This window comes from Portunus trituberculatus, chromosome 34, assembly GCF_017591435.1.
Source record: "Portunus trituberculatus isolate SZX2019 chromosome 34, ASM1759143v1, whole genome shotgun sequence".
Taxonomy (NCBI): domain Eukaryota; kingdom Metazoa; phylum Arthropoda; class Malacostraca; order Decapoda; family Portunidae; genus Portunus; species Portunus trituberculatus.
Window position 1 is genome coordinate 9433044 of NC_059288.1, and position 20000 is coordinate 9453043.

A 20000-nucleotide genomic window follows, 5' to 3' on the forward strand; every position below is an offset into this window, starting at 1 on the left:
CTAGGCTTTTTGAAGAGAGAGAGAGAGAGAGAGAGAGAGAGAGAGAGAGAGAGAGAGAGAGAGAGAGAGATTGTGGCGTCTATCTGTCTGTCTGGGCGTCTGTGTGTGTCTGTTTATCATTTTTGCTTGTGCGTGTGTGTGTGTGTGTCTGTGTGTGTGTGTGTGTCGGCCTGTCTGCCTCGTCTCTCTCTCTCTCTCTGGATAAAGGGAATATGAAGAAAAAGAAACTGGGAGAAGGGAACGAGAAAAAAAGGAGAAAAAGAAAGAGAAAAAGAAAGAGAAGAGAAGAGGAAGTAAGAAAGAAATGGAGAAACTTGTGCAGAAGGAGAGAAATGAAGAAAAGAAGAAATAAATACGGAAATAAGACAAAATGTGATAAATACGTGAATAAAGAATAATGAAGACAAAAATTGGATAAGAAGAAGGAGAGAATAGAGAAAAGGGAAGATGATAAATAAGAGAAATGGAAGAAAATGCAATAAAAATGGTGCACAGGAAATAGAGAGAGAATGTAATAGATAAATACGAAAAAGGAGAAAGGCGAACAGGAATAAAGAAAGGAGAGACAGCAGTAAAGATGATAAAAGAAGAGAAACAAGGAAAATGCAAAAAAAAAAAACATAAGAAAATAAATAAAGGATAAGAAAAAGAGAATGAAAAAGAAAATGAGAGAGAAAACACAGAATGGTGATAAATGGGGGAAGAGAAGCAAATGGTGATAATGAAGAGATAAAAATGTAAGAAACATACAAATTAATAAAAGAAAAGGAAGAAGAAAATAAAAGAAAGAAGAAAAACAAAGTGAAAATGATAAAAAAGGAAAAAAAAGAAGAAAGAAGGAAGAAGAATGAAAGAAGGAAGAAGGAAGAAGAAAAAAAAACAATCAGACAAAGAATAGGTAAACAAACAAAAATGAGAAGAAAAAGGGAATAAGGAACGTTGATAAAGAAATAAATGCAAAAAATATACAAAAAAAATGTAATGTTTTTGTAAATATTCTTAATAATAATGAGGAAGGAAGAAAGGAAGGAAGAAAGGAGAAAGGAAGAAAAGAAGGAAGGAAGAAAGAGGAAAGGAGAGTAAGGAGGGAAGGAAGGAAGAAAGGAAGGAAAGAAGGAAGGAACAAAAGGAAGGAAAGAAGGAAAAAAGGAAGAGAAGGAGAAAAGAAAGAAAACTGAGAAAGAAAGAGATAATTAAAGAAAGAAGGAAGAAAAAAAAAAAAAAAAAAACAAGAAATAGATGGGAAAGAAAGGAAGAGAGATGAATAGGAAAGAAAATTGTGAATGAAGGAATAGAAGAGAGAAAGAAGAAAGAAAATAAAGAGGAAAGAAAAGAAGAAAGAGGATTGGAAAGTAGAAATGAAGAAGAAAAAAGAAGAAGAGGAGGAAGAAGAGAGTAAATGAAGAAAACAATAGAAAAAAAAGAAAAGAGGAAAGGAAAAGATTACGAAAAAGATAAAAATAGAAGAAAAATAAGAATAGAAGAAAAAATTGAATAAACCGTACAATTTAGCAAGAAAAGAGGAAGAAATGAATAAAGAAGAACAAGGAAAAAATTGTGAAAAGAAGAAGAGAGGAGAAAGCAAAGATGAATAAAACAGAAACGGAAAAAAGAAGAAGCAAATAATAAGAAGGAAGGGAAAAGTGTCATGCTAAAAAGGAAAGCAAGAGGAAGAGGAAGAGGAAGAGGAAGAGGAGGAGGAGGAGGAGGAGGAGGAGGAGGAGGAGGAAGAGGAGGAAACAACATCAGCATTTATTTGTATTAGTACGAATCTTACTACTTGACAAGAGGAGAAGGAGGAAGAGGAGGAGGAGGAGGAGGAGGAAGAGGAGGAGGAGGAGGAGGAGGAGGTATAGGGAAAAGCCAATGAACAAGAGAAGAGCCGGAGGGAAACAGGGAAGAGAAGTAAAGAGGAGGACGAGAGAGGAGGAAGACTTGAGAAGAGGAAGAGGAGGAAGGGAGAAGAGAATTAAAGGTGAGGGCAAGAGAGGAGGACGAGGAGGAGGAGGAGGAGGAGGAAGGAGGAGGAGGAGGAGGAGGAGAAGGAAAAAGAAAAAGAAGTAGAAGAAAAAAAGGATGAAAGGGAGGCAGAGAAAGGAGAAGAACAAAAAACAAAGGCGTAAGAGGAGGAGGAGGAGGAAGAAGAGGAGGAAGAGGAGGAGGAGGAGGAGGAGGAAGAGGAGGAAGAGGAGGAGGAGGAGGAGGAAGACAGGACTCCCAATCAGTATGTACAAGTGTGAACCTCGGATTTGGAAAGAGAGAGAGAGAGAGAGAGAGAGAGAGAGAGAGAGAGAGAGAGAGTCAATGAAATGTGGGTAAGAGAGAGAAAGGAAAATGAGAGAGATAGGAAGTAAGCAAACAAAGGCAGAGAGAGAGAGAGAGAGAGAGAGAGAGAGAGAGAGAGAGAGAGAGAGAGAGAGAGAGAGAGAGAGAGAGAGAGAGATTATGTTTGTGTATTAAATAAGTGTTAGAGAAAGAAATAGAGAGAGAGAGAGAGAGAGAGAGAGAGAGAGAGAGAGAGAGAGAGAGAGAGAGAGAGAGAACACAGCAGGCAGCCGGGTGGTCGAGGCAGCGGCGGCGGCGGGGAGCAGTTGGAACACAGACACGGGGGAGGTGACACGCGCCGCCCCTGAACCGGGAACCACCACCACCACCACCACCACCGCCGCCCATGAAGACTGCCCTGCCGCCACCACCATCACCACCACCATCACCGCCGCCGCGCCAGCCTCCCTCCCTCCTCCACCACCTCCACCACCACCTCCACCTCTCCCTCCACCACCAGCACCACCTCACAAATGTAAAAAGTTGAAGCAGAACCAACATTCACATCCACATCCGCACCCGTATCCGACTCGCTCGCCATCCGTATCCGCAGGGCCATTTCTCCTGCAGAAGTACCCTGCCGGTGATTCTGCCTCCCCTGGTCCGTTCCTCCTGCACCGCTTTCCCACGAGTCTCAGCTGTCCTGGTCCCTTCCTGGCGCAGCAGTTTCCCTCCAGCAGGCAACGCAGCTCGTCAGTAGGGCCCTTCCTGCTGCAGAAGTTCCAGGCAGGGGATGTGTGACCGCGCGAGGCAATCTAAGTGACAGAGGACCCCCAACTCGGCCCTCTCAGCCCTCTTGTCCCTCTCAGCTCCCAGCAATACCAGGGATGCTGCGTCTCCTTCACCTTTGTTCCTCGCCTCGTCGTGTGCTGGCCTGGTGTTCCAAGCCCCGACACGCACAGGGGTCTTAAACAGGTGCCCCGCGAACCCTCCAGCCACACCTGACCCTCCTATCCAATTACCTGAGGGGAGCAAAGAACCACAGGTGTTTATTGGTAACCGGAGACGTGAACCGCTTGATAAATCCGTGTTTGGTGGTGATTGGTGAAGCAAACTGAAGCACGTGCTCTCAACTTGCACTGAGTGGAGTGAGAGGACAAACGCTGGTGCTTCATTTCATGCTTCCGTAGACTGTGAAGCATACCAAGGTACTCATGTGTGCTTCACGTGTGTCGGCTTCGTTATAAACTATTTTTTTCTGTATGCCGGGAAGGAAAACGTACCACAGATGGTGAAATGTGACAGGCGATTGAAACTTTTTTAGTACCGCGTTTCGAGAGGCTGACTTATTGTGGGGCGAACTAATGGATCCTAGGAGTGAGTGAAGCGAGGGTAAAGGCAGCGGTCTTTTGCGAACACTCCTCCACTTCGTGTTAAACCCCCTGTAGCTGCTTCTCTTGCCCCACCCGCAGAGGAACGTAAGATATGAGACGCAACTTGAAATCAATTGACTGGAGAATAAAGTTGGAAAATAAACTAAAAAGGGAAACTTGAGTCGCCAAGGAGCGCAGGAACGTCACTAAGTTTTCATTCGACTCTAGGCAAAAGAAGAAAAATAAAGTTACCCAAAGTTTTCCCTACCCCGATAAATGTGTAGGGAGGGCGAATCCAATTTTGGACTCTGAAAACTGAAGAATAGAGGGGAAAACTGAAGGAGAGGAAATAATAATGGAAAAAAAAACTGAAGGAAGGAAAATAAAATAATAAAATAAAAGGAAAAACTGAAGGAAAGGAAAAAAATAGAGGGGGAAAATACTGAAGGAAGGAAAATATAACAAAAAAAAGACGTTGAAATAAGTGCGAGGAAATTAGAAAAGAAAACTGGAGGAAGAGGAAATAGATGTAAAAAAAAAAAATCCTTGAACAAATTAGACGAAGGAAAATAATAGAAGAAGAAAATTAGAGGAAAAAAAAAAAACTAAGGGAAGGAAAATTCGAAACACATTAAGCAGGAAAATAGACACAAAGCACAAAAGGAAGACTGATAAGAAGACAATCTGAAGGAAAATAAAACAAATAACAGCAAACAAAGGAAGAATAAGAAGAAAACGAGAAAAAAAAAAAACACCGGAAAAAAACTAAAAGAAGGAAATACAATAGACAAAAAAAAAAAGGAAACAAGAATAAAGAACAAGGAAAAGTAAGAAATGAGTATCGTTTAGAATAGTGTCCCTTTCAAAAATGGGAAAACAATTGAACACGTAAAAAAAAAAATAAGAAAAGAAATAAAACAAAAGAAAATAAAACCGTAATGTTATCAATGAATACGAGACAACCAGAAGAAAAATGACCAATAAATGACGTGAAGAGAAGTGAATTACGATACCAGTGATAAGATAACGTAATGAATGATAACAAACGTGACACAAGAACGCAAACAAACAGACACGAAGAGAAAAGAGACGAAAATTTGTCACACGAAACATTAAAAAATAACAACAAATCGTAAAGGAATAGATAAATAAAATAAAAATAATAAAAAATAATCACAAGCAATCAAGCAAGACAAGGAATCCAACCCTAAAGCAAGCACATGAACCAGCGAGCCGCTTAACCTACACCTGCTGGCAATTAAGTAACAGGAGCAGGTGTGTGTGACGGTCGATAAGAGACCCACGGGTACCAGCAGGTCTCCACTTCACCACTGTGTCAGCGTCACCACCTGCCCCTCACCGCTGCACCAAAAAGAAGAAAAAGTCACTGTTTTATAGGATACAGTGTTGGATCTCCTATAAAAGGCATCGGATTCTGTTTTAAAAGTACCGGATCCCTTTAAAAGTACTGGATCTTCCTTAAACAGGATTGGATTATCTTCATAAAGCACTGAATCCTCTCTGTAAGGTACTTGATCCTGTATTCAAAGGTACAGACGGGTATAGCTTGTTTCTAGATGCTGTAAACTTTCTATTTAGCATGAAACTTTGAAGGGATTCGTTTCCTCTGATGCTTGAATATAAAGGAGTCAGTCGCCTGCTGGATAATACGCTTCGATTGTCTCCAGAACAAAGATAAAGGCTTCAACTCCACAAAGAAGCTGCAGGCGGCACAAAAGAACCTTCACAAAGACTCCACCACCATTACCCAAGACTTAAATCGCGAAGGAAAGAAGAAAACTCTAAAGAATTCACGTGTATATCGACTCCTTTAAAGACTTGATAAAGGACACACATTACAAACTCCAGGAAATTCCAAACCTATTGCTTCCATAAACCAGAACGAAGGGAGGGAGGCTGAAAGGGTCGGAATCTGCTGCAAGGAGATCCGCTCAAGCTAAGACTCCTGCAAAACTCCTGCCCAAGAAATCTATAAGAACAATAACACATTCTGGCGCGCACTGGGAAACAATTGCGCATCGGTGGCTGCTTCAAGGCGGAGTTTATATTCACGTAATTGTGTTTCCCGCGTCTATTGTTCCTGGTTGTTGTTGCTCTTGGGTTTTCTTGGTCCCAGTGTTTTCGTTTGGTATAATTCAGTAATACATCGCAGTGCTTTACGAGACGAGTAAGAGCGTGGGAAGTAGAGTTATTTGACGTTTATTAAAGGCTCCGCTGACTGGCTTGACATTACCATAAGCTGAAAATAGGCGTTAGAAAAAGGTCGTTTGCCGGTTTGTTCTCGAGATAACTTTGACAACCAAGACAGAGAACGTTGAAAAGCCACTTAATTTGGTTTAATCAGTAATGAATAACGATAAGATAAAAAAAAGGCGTTAGAAAAAAAAGCAATTTCCCGTTTTGTTCTCGAGGTAATTTTGACAACCAAGAGAGACAGAACATTGAAAAAAAGTCAGCTAATTTTGTATCAAGTATCAGTAGCGTGTGTTTGAAACGTATAGAAGAAAAGAAAAGAATAAAAAAAAGAGCAAGTTTCCAAGACACTGAAGCAAGACAAGGCGAGGCAAGACACAAACAGGACACAACAATAAAGACCAAGAATATTAAGAAACAAACTCCAAAACTTCACAATCCATTTTCTTCGTATCCAAGGACAGCGACCCCCGGCAACAGGTGAGCTCTGATTGGCTGACTCTTGCTGACGTCACGCTCCTTCTTCCCTCCCATTGGTGGAGAGAAAGGGCGTTGCTTTAGGTACAGCCGGCAAGAGAGAGAGAGAGAGAGAGAGAGAGAGAGAGAGAGATTATTTCTTTCTCGTTTTTTTAATCCACTGGTAATTTTTGATAAGACTTTCGGATCCATTCACTTACCTCTCAATTCTTTTCCGTCTCGATTCCTTTTGAGATGCGATTGAATCCTACTTAAGGGGGATCAGGCGAGTTCCAGAGGATTTTAAGGACGGGTGAACCACAGAGACGTTAAGGTAGCATCAGAGTTTCCTTGGACGGCGTCTGATTAAGGGAGGGAGGATGCTTTGGAAGGGAATCGAGTCCTTTATCTCTGGTTGTGAAATGATGGAGTTTTGTTGTTATTGAAGTTGTTATTGTTATTTTTTTATTTGATTTTACTTAGCTCATATTTTTTTTAGTTTTTTTTTTTTTAGTTTGTTTACTGGTTTGGGTAGTTATTGTTACTGTGGTGTTGTTGAGGGGTATTGCACATGGAAATCTGGAACTCCCTGCCTGGTTCTGTATTTCCATCTTCCTACGACTTAACTTCTTTTAACCTCTTCAGTACCATGACGCGTTTTCTTTACTTATTCTGCTTACTATGGAGCGATTTTAGACAGCTTCAGAAACGTAAGAGGGGATTAAAATAGTGAAGACTGTGACCATTGATTTTCTGACCTTCATAGACCCTTCCTAATTTAAGATGAAAATGCTTAATCGAACCCAAAAGTCTTACTAAAAATGAGTCCCAGTACTGAAGGGGTTAAGAGGGAGGTATCAAGACATTTGCTACATAATTTTGGGTCTTCTTGTCTTTCGAGAACCAGCACTCAATTTGGTCTTTTCTTTTTTAACATTGTATTGCCCTTGGCTGGCCTTCTCTCCTTCATAAAAGAAAACTATTAACCCTTCACTGCTATTTGACGCTTTCTTTCTCCTAACCTAAGCTAACCACTGCTAGTTATTGTTATTATTGTGGTGTTGTTGGGGTATTAAAGCTATTAACCCCTTCACTGCTATTTCACACTTTTTTTATTTCCTAACCTCAGCTAACCTAACCTTCACTGCTATTTGACACTTGATTTCCTAACCTAACCTAACCTAACCTAACCTGACTTGACCACTGCTAGCTATTGTTATTATTGAAGTATTACAACTATTAACTCCTTCACTGCTATTTGACACATTTTTTATTTCCTAACCTAACCTAACCTTACCTAACCTATCTTAACCTAGCCTAATCTAACCACTGGTAGTTATTGTTATTATTGTGGTGTTATTGAGGTATTACAGCTACTAAACCCTTCACTACTACTTGGTACTTGTTTCCTAACCTAACCTAACGTAACCACTGCGAGACATTTCTTCTACAGCAAAATGCCATCATCATAACAGGCTAGAAAACTATACCAAATTTTTCGTAATCCCAGTTTTTTTCTTCCTAACTCTAATACAAAACCTCATACATTACAAAATATACCAAACTTCTTGTAACCCCAGATATTTTTTCCTTCCTAACGCTAATACAAATCTCACACACTGCAGAAAATATACCAAACTTCTTGTGATCTCAGTTTCTTCCTTCCTAACACTAATACAAACCTCATACACTACAGAAAATATACTAAACTTCCTGTGATCCCAGTTTTTCCCTTCCTAACTCTAAGAAAAATCTCACACACTCTACAAAATATACCAAACTTCTTGTGATCCCAGCTTCTTCCTTCCTAACACTAATACAAACCTCATACGTGGTTTTATTGTGTAGAGACTTGTTGTATATCGCAGGAAAACTGGTCATGTCAATCATTACACATAATTTTAAGTTCATTTTCTTAAGTTCCTTTTTTTTATCTCCTTTGTTTATGTCCTCGTGTCTTTAGCCATAAATTTTACAATCTTTTCGTTTGAGTGAATAGTGTTCCGTAGTGGCGCCATATGACCTTGGGTGTTGTGGCGCCTTATTCTAATCTTGGCATGTTTTGAAGGCGTTTTAAGACAGTTTGGCATGCTTTGAGGGCATTTTAAAACAGTTTGGCATGTTTCGAGGGCATTTTAATATAGTTTGGCATATCTTGAGGTCATTTTAAGACAGTTTGGCATGTTTAGACGGAATTTTGAGACAGTTTGGTATGTTTTGAGGTTATTCTAAGATAGTTTGGCATGTCTTGAGGGTATTTTAAGACAGTTTGGCATGTTTTGAGGGTATTTTAAGACAGTTTGGAATGTTTTGAAAGGATTTTGAGAGAGTTTGGCATGTTTCGAGGGGATTTTAAGATAGTTTGGCATGTCTTTAGGGCATTTTAAGACAGTTTGGCATGTCTTGAGAGCATTTTAAAACAGTTTGGCATGTCTTGAGGGCATTCTAAGACAGTTTGGCATGTTTTGAGGGCATTTTAAGATAGTGTGACATGTTTTGAGGGCATTTTAAGACACTTAGACATGTTTTGAGGGCTTTTAAGACAATTTGCATTTTTTGAGGGGATTGTAAGACAGGTTAGCATGTTTTGAGGAAATTTTAAGTCAGTTTGGTAAGTTTTTTAGGACATTTAAGACAGTTTGGCATCTTTTGAGGGCATTTCAAGACAATGTGACATGTCTTGAGGGCATTTTAAGACAGTTTGCTATTTTCTATCACATAATTTGACGTTCCTTTATTTGGGTCTTCGTATCTTTAGCCTTAAATTTTACAGTCTTTTAGTTTGTGTGAATTATGTTGCGTAGTGGCGCCATATGACCTTGGGTGTTGTGGCGCCTTATTCTAATCACTCACTCACTCACTCACTCACTCGTTCTATTACATACACTATTGCTAATTTTGGTGTCTTATTTATTTAAGTATTTATTGATTCGTCTTCAGGAAAATAAAAAAAGGAAATACGAAAAAAAAAAAAAAACATTCATGGTTTAGAAAATGAAGGAAAACTTTTTGTCATCACCACCACCACCACCACCACCACCACCACCACCACCTCCATCACCACCACCACCACCTTCATTTCTTATTTCACAGTCAGGTTTCTTTGTTTCTTTGTTCCATGGAGGAAAAAATATATCACACACGTCCAGAGAGAGAGAGAGAGAGAGAGAGAGAGTTGAGTGTTTGAAGCATCGAGTGGTGATTCATTTTATTGCAATTTGAACGTGTTTTTGAAGTCAGCAGGCGTCAGTTCGTGTGAGTTAGCGTCACTCAGCCAGCAGGGTTCGAACAGCGGGGAGCGAGTGTCGACCACGCGCTTCGAACCTTTGAAACACTTTGCACATATTTGGAGGCTTCGACTTTTCACCAGTTCGAAACAATTTGCCAGTGGGTTCGTTTGGGTCCCTAATTGTTGCGCTCTCTCTCTCTCTCTCTCTCTCTCTCTCTCTTATTAAAGAACACATCACTTTATTCTCTCTTCTCTTTTTCTTCTTCTCTTCTCTCAAATTTCGTCCTTCTGCCTTTATTTTTCTCCTCTCCTCTCCTCTTCTCTTCTCCCTTCTCTGCTCTGCTCTCTCTCTCTCTCTCCTCTCTTCTCTTCTTCTCTTCTTCCCTCTCCTCTTCTTTCAAACACTTCCCTTCTCTCTTTATTCCTCTTCTCTCCTCTTCTCTCCTTTCCTCTCCCATCTTCTCCTCTTTTCTCTTGTCAAATCCTTCCTTCATTTCTCTCTTCTCCTTTCTTCTCTTCTCCTTCTTCCCTTTCCTCTCTTCTTAAACGCTTCCCTTCTTCTTTTCTTCCTCTTCTCTCTCCTTTCCTCTCCTTTGCTCTCAGATTCTTCTCTTCATTCCTCTCTTCTTCTCTTCTCTCTATCCTCTTGACTACTCTCTTTTATTCTCCTTTCCTTTCACATCCTTCTCTTCTATCTTCATTTCTCTCCTCTTCCATTCCTCTCCTCTTTACTCATCTCCTCTCACATCCTTCCCCTCAGTCCCCTCCTCTCCCCTCCTGCCCTCCTACCCTCTCTCTTCCCCCTCCCTCACCTGACACCGCATCTCCCCAGGTAAGGCGACACCGAGGCTACACAATCATAGTCCTCGTGTTTACTTGTTGTTTACACCTGCATTCTGGGGCGGCTCGTGTATAGAGAGGGAGGAGGAGGAGGGAGAACAGGAGGAGGAGGAGGAGGAGGAGGAGGAGGAGGAGGAGGAGGAGGAGGAGGAGGAGAAAGAGGAGAGTTGAGGTAAGAGAAAAGAAAAGGAAGGAAAGTTAAAGGATATTGGTATAGAGAGAGAGAGAGAGAGAGAGAGAGAGAGAGAGAGAGAGAGAGAATTTTTGGCATTACGACAGAAGGAAGGAGGGAAGGAAAGAAGGAAGAAAGAGGAGGAAAGATTGAAGGAATGTGAATGTGTGTAAGCAAAGAGAGAGTTGCCATTTTAGTGAGCAACAAATTCTTTTCAATATGGCAACGGTGTCCAGGTGGTGATGGTGGTGGTGGTGGTGGTGGTGGTGGTGATGGTGGTGGATATTGAAAGAAGAAAAATATCCTTGTTTTTATACATATTTTTTCTATTCTATTATTTGTTCAAGAGATTTCGTGTGTGTGTGTGTGTGTGTGTGTGTGTGTGTGTGTGTGTGTGTGTGTGTGTGTGTGTGTGTGTGTGTGTGTGTGTCAGCAGTGAGAGGAAGGGAGAGAATGTTTATGTGAGAGGACAGCTACCATCTCCCTCTCTCTCTCTCCCTCTCCCTCTCCCTCTCCCTCTACCTCTCTCTCACTCACTCACCTCTCGCTCTTCTCCTCAACAATCTCTCTCTCTCTCTCTCTCTCTCTCTCTCTCTCTCTCTCTCTCTCTCTCTCTAACTCGTGTTACAGTAAGACATCTTTATCGTTATCTAATCATTCTTTGTCTTTCATCAGTGTTATTTTGTTCTCGCTAAAGAAATCCACTTTTCCTATTTTTTTTTTTTTGTTTCCATTGTAAATTCTTGGGTTAGTTTCCCCCCTCGCGTTACGTCAATATTGTTTCCTTTTGTTATCTCAAAGTTTCCCTCGTGACTCCTTGGCCGTGTCTCCTTTTCATGTCTTCCTGATGTTGTTTCCATTAATCTTCAAAGTTTTCTTTCAAAATCATCCCCCGGTTTAGTTTTATTGCTGTTAGTAACGTAGAAATCTTGTTAATCTTTTAGTAGAACCATCAAACTACCCTTAAATATTAGTGTGACTGAAACTAGAGCCTTTTAAGTAGAGAGGTAATCTGGCCACTATTTTCAAAGGCCACAGATATCTCTAATTTAATTTTTAAGAGTGTTTTTGTTGTTAGTAATATAGAAAACATGTTAATCTTTCACTAGAACCATCAAACTATCCTTAGTAACCCATATGACTGAAACTAGAGCCTTTTAAAAATAGAGGTGATTTGACCACTATTTTCAAAGGCCACGGAGATTACTAATTTGATTCTTAAGAGTGTTTTTACTGTTAATAACGTAGAAATCATGTTAATCTTCCACTAAAACCATCAAACTACCCCTAAAAACCCGTGCCACTGAAACTAGAGCCTTTTAAATATAGAGATGATTTGCCCACTATTTTCAAAGGCCACTGAAATAACTTTTTTGATTCATAAGAGTCTTTTTGCTGTTAATAACATAGAAAACATGTTAATCTTTCACTAGAATCATCAAATTACCCTTAAAAACCCGTGCCACTGAAACCAGACCCTTTTAAATATAGTGGTGATCTGGCCACTATTTTCAAAGGACACTGGGATCACTAATTTTATCTAAAGAGTGTTTTTGCTGTTAGTAACGTAGAAATCATGTTAATCTTTCACTAGAACCATCAAACTGCCATTAAATAGCCGTGTGACTGAAACTAGAGCCTTTTGAAAATAGATGTGATTTGCCCAATATTTTCAAAGGCCATTGACATCACTAATTTGATTCTAAAGAGTGTTTTTGCCACTAATAACGTAGAAAACATGTTAATCTTCCACTAAAACCATTAAATTACCCTTAAGAACCCGCGTGACTAAAACTAGAGCCTTTTAAATATAAAGAGTGATTTGGCCGGTATTTTCAAAGCCACAGCCATCATTAATTTGATTCTTAACAGTGTTTTTGCTGTAGGTAACATAGAAAACATGTTAAATTTTCAGTAGAACCATCAAACTACTCTTCAAAAGCAGTTTGACTGAAACTAGAGCCTTTTAGAAATAGAGATGATTTGCTCACTATTTTCAAAGGCCACAGAGATCTCTAATTTGATTTTTAAGAGTGTTTTTGCTATTAATAACGTAGAAAACATTTTAATCTTTCAGTAGAATTATCAAACTACCCTTAGAAATTAGTGTGACTGAAACTAGAGCCTTTTAAATATAGGGGGGATTTGACCACTATTTTTGAAGACCACAGAGATCATTAATTTAATTCTTAAGAGTGTTTTTGCTGTCAGTAACGTAGAAAACATGTAAATCTTCCACTAAAACCACCAAACTGCCCATAAAAACCCGTGTGACTAAAACTAGAGCCTTTTAGATATAGAGGTGATTTGGCCACAATTTTCAAAGGTCACTGAGATCACTAATTTGATTCTAAAGAGTGTTTTTGCTGTTAGTAACGTAGAAAACATGTTATTTTTTCACTAAAACCATCAAACTACCCTTAAGAACATGTGTGACTGAAATTTGAGTCTTTTTAAAATAGATGTGATCTGGCAACTATTTTCAAAGGCCATGACATCACTAAATTGATTTTAGAGAGTGTTCTTGCTGTTAGTAACGTTAAAATCATGTTAATCTTTCAATAGAACCATCAAACTGCTCTTAAGAACCCGTACCACTGAAACTAGAGCCTTTTAAATATAGAGGTGATTTGCTCACTATTTTTAAACGTCACAGAGATCTCTAATTTGATTCTTAAGAGTGTTTTTGCTATTAATAACGTAGAACACATTTTAATCTTTCATTAGAACCATCAAACTACCCTTAAAAATATGCGTGACTGAAACTAGAGCATTTTAAATATAGAGGTGATTTGCTCATTATTTTCAAACGTCACAGAGATCAGTAATTTGATTCTAGAGAGTGTTTTTGCTGTTAGTAACGTAGAAACCTTGTTAGTCTTTCACTAGAACCATCAAACTGCCCTTAATAACCCGTGTCACAGAATCTAGGGCCTTTTAATAATAGAGGTGATCTGGCCACTATTTTTGAAGGCCACTGAGATCTTTAAATTGATTCTTGAGGGTGTTGTTGCTCTTAGTAACGTAGAAATCATGTTAATCTTTCAGTAGACCCATCAAAATAACCCCTAAAAACCCGTGCCACTGAAACTAGAACCTTTAAAAATAAAGACCAAAATTTTCAAAGGCCACGAGATCAGTATTTTTTTTTTCATGTCGTCATGATGTTGTATCCATTAATGTTCTAAGTTTCCTTTCAAAATCATCCCCCGGTTTAGTTTTATTGCTGTTAGTAACGTAGAAAACATGTTAAACTTTGACTAGAACCATCAAACTGCCCTTAAAAACACGTGTGACTACAACTAGAGCCTTTTAAATATAGAGTTGATTTGACGATAATTTTCAAATCCCATTGACATCACTAATTTGATTCTTAAGAGTGTTTTTGCTGTCAGTAACTTAGAAATCATGTTAATCTTCCACTAAAACCATCAAACTACCCCTAAAAACCCGTGCCACTGAAACTAGAGCCTTTTAAATATAGAGATGATTTGCCCACTATTTTCAAAAGCCACTGAGATAACTTTTTTGGTTCATAAGAGTGTTTTTGCTGTTAATAACATAGAAAACATGTTAATCTTTCAATAGAATCATTAGACTACCCTTAAAAACCCGTGCCACTGAAACCAGACCCTTTTAAATATAGTGGTGATCTGGCCACTATTTTCAAAGGACACTGGGATCACTAATTTGATTCTAAAGAGTTTTTTTGCTATTAGTAACGTAGAAATTATGTTAATCTTTCACTAGAACCATCAAACTGCCATTAAATAGCCGTGTGACTGAAACTAGAGCCTTTTGAAAATAGATGTGATTTGCCCAATATTTTCAAAGGCCATTGACATCACTAATTTGATTCTAAAGAGTGTTTTTGCTACTAATAACGTAGAAAACATGTTAATCTTCCACTAAAACCATTAAATTACCCTTAAGAACCCGCGTGACTAAAACTAGAGCCTTTTAAATATAAAGAGTGATTTGGCCGGTATTTTCAAAGCCACAGCCATCATTAATTTGATTCTTAACAGTGTTTTTGCTGTAAGTAACATAGAAAACATGTTAAACTTTCAGTAGAACCATCAAACTACTCTTAAAAATTAGTTTGACTGAAACTAGAGCCTTTTAGATGTAGAGATGATTTGACAACTATTTTCAAAGGCCACAGAGATCTCTAATTTGATTTTTAAGAGAGTTTTTGCTATTAATAACGTAGAAAACATGTTAATCTTTCAGTAGAACCATCAAACTACCCTTAGAAATTAGTGTGACTGAAACTAGAGCCTTTTGAATATAGGGGGGATTTTACCACTATTTTTTAAAACCATAGAGATCATTAATTTCATTCTTAAGAGTGTTTTTGCTGTCAGTAACGTAGAAAACATGTTAATCTTCCACTAAAACCATCAAACTGCCCATAAAAACCCGTGTGACTAAAACTAGAGCCTTTTAGATATAGAAGTGATTTGACCACAATTTTCAAAGGCCACTGAGATCACTAATTTGATTCTAAAGAGTGTTTTTGCTGTCAGTAACGTAGAAAACATGTTAATCTTCCACTAAAACCATCAAACTGCGCCTAAAAACCCGTGTGACTAAAACTAGAGCCTTTTAGATATAGAGGTGATTTGGCCAAAATTTTCAAAGGCCACTGAGATCACTAATTTGATTCTAAAGAGTGTTTTTGCTGTTAGTAACGTAGAAAACATGTTATTTTTTCACTAAAACCATCAAACTACCCTTAAGAACATGTGTGACTGAAATTTGAGCCTTTTTAAAATAGAGGTGATCTGGCCACTATTTTCAAAGGCCATTGACATCACTAATTTGATTCTAGAGATTGTTCTTGCTGTTAGTAACGTTAAAATCATGTTAATCTTTCAATAGAACCATCAAACTGCTCTTAAGAACCCGTGCCACTGAAACTAGAGCCTTTTAAATATAGAGGTGATTTGCTCACTATTTTAAAACGTCACAGAGATCTCTAATTTGATTCTTAAGAGTGTTTTTGCTATTAATAACGTAGAACACATTTTAATCTTTCATTAGAACCATCAAACTACCCTTAAAAATATGCGTGACTGAAACTAGAGCCTTTTAAATATAGAAGTGATTTGCTCATTATTTTCAAACGTCACAGAGATCACTAATTTGATTCTAGAGAGTGTTTTTGCTGTTAGTAACGTAGAAACCTTGTTAGTCTTTCACTAGAACCATCAAACTGCCCTTAAGAACCCGTGTCACTGAAACTAGGGCCTTTTAATAATAGAGGTGATCTGGCCACTATTTTTGAAGGCCACTGAGATCTTTAAATTGATGCTTGAGAGTGTTGTTGCTCTTAGTAACGTAGAAATCATGTTAATCTTTCAGTAGACCCATCAAAATAACCCCTAAAAACCCGTGCCACTGAAACTAGAACCTTTTAAAAATAGAGACCAAAATTTTCAAAGGCCACGAGATCAGTATTTTTTTTTTATGTCGTCATGATGTTGTATCCATTAATGTTCTAAGTTTTCTTTCAAAATCATCCCCCGGTTTAGTTTTATTGCTGTAGTAACGTAGAAAACATGTTAAACTTTGACTAGAACCATCAAACTGCCCTTAAAAACACGTGTGACTAAAACTAGAGCCTTTGAAATATAGAGTTAACATAACATAACATAACATAAATAATAGGATAACAAAGGGCCACCAGGGCCCATCTAGGTTATCCTGTATCAGTCGCACAGCGACCTCGTCATCAGTACTTAAAGATACACTTACAAGTACACAATACATTATATACTAATTCTAAATATTTGGCCCATTAACAGGGCTAAGTCCTGCAGCGAAATCCTCTACAATTTGTGGTCCCCATACATGGGGATCATGTCTTATTTAACTATAGTAAATTTCTTATAAAACTATCATGCAGTGCTATACATAATTATAAATCTAATGAATTTAAGTGCTTATCTAATCTGTTTTTAAACATTGTCAAACTAGTGCTATTTACAACCGTCTCTGGCAATGCATTCCAGAAGTCTACCACTCTATGACTAAAGAAATATTTTCTTATATCTAACCTGCAGCCTTGCTTTCTAATCTTCCTGCCATGATTTCTAGTCCTATTTCCTCCTCTAAGGTAAAGAAAGATCTCACATCTATGTAGTTTGTATCTGAAAACATTTTAAATAACTCTATCATATCCCTCTTATACATCTCCTCTCAAATGAAAACATGTTTAATTCCTTTAATCTATCTCTATACTCCAGGCGCTTTAATGCTGGTATCATCCTAGTTGCTCTTCTCTGAACTGCTTCTAACATGTTGATATCCTGCCTATAGTGGGGTGACCAGGCCTGTATGCAATACTCTAAATGGGGCCTAACATAGGAATTATATAAGCTACGCACCACTTCCTTACTTTTATAACTAACATTTCTATTTATAAAACCCAGGATCCTATTTGCCCTATTTCTTGCTTCTAAACATTGCTTTGAAAATTTCATAGTCCTGTCTATCACTACTCCTAAATCCTTTCCTTCCTCTACTGCCTCTAGCAGTTGATTTGACGATAATTTTCAAATCCCATTGACATCACTAATTTGATTCTTAAGAGTGTTTTTGCTGTCAGTAACTTAGAAATCATGTTAATCTTCCACTAAAACCATCAAACTACCCCTAAAAACCCGTGCCACTGAAACTAGAGCTTTTTAAATATACAGATGATTTGCCGACTATTTTCAAAAGCCACTGAGATAACTTTTTTGATTCATAAGAGTGTTTTTGCTGTTAATAACATAGAAAACATGTTAATATTTCACTAGAATCATCAAACTACCCTTAAAAACCCGTGCCACTGAAACCAGACCCTTTTAAATATAGTGGTGATCTGGCCACTATTTTCAAAGGACACTGGGATCACTAATTTGATTCTAAAGAGTTTTTTTGCTATTAGTAACGTAGAAATTATGTTAATCTTTCACTAGAATCATCAAACTGCCATTAAATAGCCGTGTGACTGAAACTAGAGCCTTTTGAAAATAGATGTGATTTGCCCAATATTTTCAAAGGCCATTGACATCACTAATTTGATTCTAAAAAGTGTTTTTGCTACTAATAACGTAGAAAACATGTTAATCTTCCACTAAAACCATTAAATTACCCTTAAGAACCCGCGTGACTAAAAGTAGAGCCTTTTAAATATAAAGAGGGATTTGGCCGGTATTTTCAAAGCCACAACCATCATTAATTTGATTCTTAACAGTGTTTTTGCTGTATGTAACATAGAAAACATGTTAAACTTTCAGTAGAACCATCAAACTACTCTTCAAAAGCAGTTTGACTGAAACTAGAGCCTTTTAAAAATAGAGGTGACTTGCTCACTATTTTCAAAGGCCACAGAGATCTCTAATTTGATTTTTAAGAGTGTTTTTGCTATTAATAACGTAGAAAACATTTTAATCTTTCAGTAGAATTATCAAACTACCCTTAGAAATTAGTGTGACTGAAACTAGAGCCTTTTAAATATAGGGGGGATTTGACCACTATTTTTTAAGACCACAGAGATCATTAATTTCATTCTTAAGAGTGTTTTTGCTGTCAGTAACGTAGAAAACATGTAAATCTTCCACTAAAACCACCAAACTGCCCATAAAAACCCGTGTGACTAAAACTAGAGCCTTTTAGATATAGAGGTGATTTGGCCACAATTTTCAAAGGCCACTGAGATCACTAATTTGTTTCTAAAGAGTGTTTTTGCTGTTAGTAACGTAGAAAACATGTTATTTTTTCACTAAAACCATCAAACTACCCTTAAGAACATGTGTGACTGAAATTTGAGTCTTTTTAAAATACATGTGATCTGGCAACTATTTTCAAAGGCCATTGACATCACTAAATTGATTTTAGAGAGTGTTCTTGCTGTTAATAACGTAAAAATCATGTTAATCTTTCAATAGAACCATCAAACTGCTCTTAAGAACCCGTGCCACTGAAACTAGAGCCTTTTAAATATAGAGGTGATTTGCTCACTATTTTTAAACGTCACAGAGATCTCTAATTTGATTCTTAAGAGTGTTTTTGCTATTAATAACGTAGAACACATTTTAATCTTTCATTAGAACCATCAAACTACCCTTAAAAATATGCGTGACTGAAAGTAGAGCCTTTTAAATATAGAGGTGATTTGCTTACTATTTTGAAACGTCACAGAGATCACTAATTTGATTCAAGAGAGTGTTTTTGCTGTTAGTAACGTAGAAACCTTGTTAGTCTTTCACTAGAACCATCAAACTGCCCTTAAGAACCCGTGTCACAGAAACTAGGGCCTTTTAATAATAGAGGTGATCTGGCCACTATTTTTGAAGGCCACTGAGATCTTTAAATTGAGTCTTGAGGGTGTTGTTGCTGTTAGTAACGTAGAAATCATGTTAATCTTTCAGTAGACCCATCAAAATAACCCCTAAAAACCCGTGCCACTGAAACTAGAACCTTTAAAAATAAAGACCAAAATTTTCAAAGGCCACGAGATCCATGAGTCCAACTCTCTAATGCAAGAGTTAACCAGTACTCTCAATCATTCACCACTACTCTGTCCACCTCCTTAATGCAAGAGTCAGTCAGTACTCTCAATCATTCACCACTACTCTGTCCAAACTCTCTAATGCAAGGGTCAACCAGTACTCTCAATCATTCACTACTACTCGGTCCAACTACCTAATGCAAGAGTCAACCAATACTCTCAAATATTCACCACTACTCTGTCCAACTCCTTAATGCAAGAGTTAACCAGTACTCTCAAATATTCACTACTATGTTGTTACGTTCACCGGTTAAACGGGTAAGATTGGCATCGGGGAGCCGGTGAACAATAACAATAAAAAAAAACACTGCAGGTTCAACTGGTGAGGAAATGCAAAGGGGGCATTTTAAAAAGCTATTTTAATAACCCATGATGAAACTGACACACATAGATATAACATGAGACATGAAACACATATATAGTATGAAACACAGGAAAATGACATACACATATACATATAACACAGGAAAATGACATACATATATACACATAACAGAAATAAATACAACAATAAATCCCAACTTAATACCTAACAATAATCCTAATCCTATATGGAGGCAATGTGGAAAACACGGGACGAGGGGAAGTGATACTTATGAGGTGTCGCAGTGGTGAAGGAGGGGATGGTAGTGGAGTATGTTACGGGCGGGCCGTAACATATGTCCAACTCCATAATGCAAGAGTTACTCTCAATCATTTATACTTTTCCTTTGCCAACTCTGGAACTCCCTGCCTGCTTCTGTATTTCCAACTTCCTATGACTTCACTTCATTTAAGAGGAAGGTTTCAAGACATTTATCTCTTTCTTTCGGCTAACTCTCTCAGACCTGCAAGGGGACTGGTAGCTAAGTGGGCCTTTTTATTCGTTTTGTTTTGGTCTAGGCCAGC

General features: G+C 38.0%; 1 protein-coding gene across 15 annotated transcripts in view; it reads left to right on the plus strand.

Annotated features, from left to right (window-relative positions):
* The first annotated feature begins 4138 nt into the window (after positions 1 to 4138).
* Positions 4139 to 20000, plus strand: part of LOC123512666 (transient receptor potential-gamma protein-like) — a 352382-nt gene continuing 336520 nt past the window's right edge. For all 15 annotated transcript variants that reach the window (XM_045269141.1, XM_045269142.1, XM_045269150.1 and 12 more), the window contains exon 1: positions 4139 to 6332. The gene's annotated coding sequence lies outside the window, so the exon portion shown is untranslated. The remainder of the gene's footprint in view (positions 6333 to 20000) is intronic.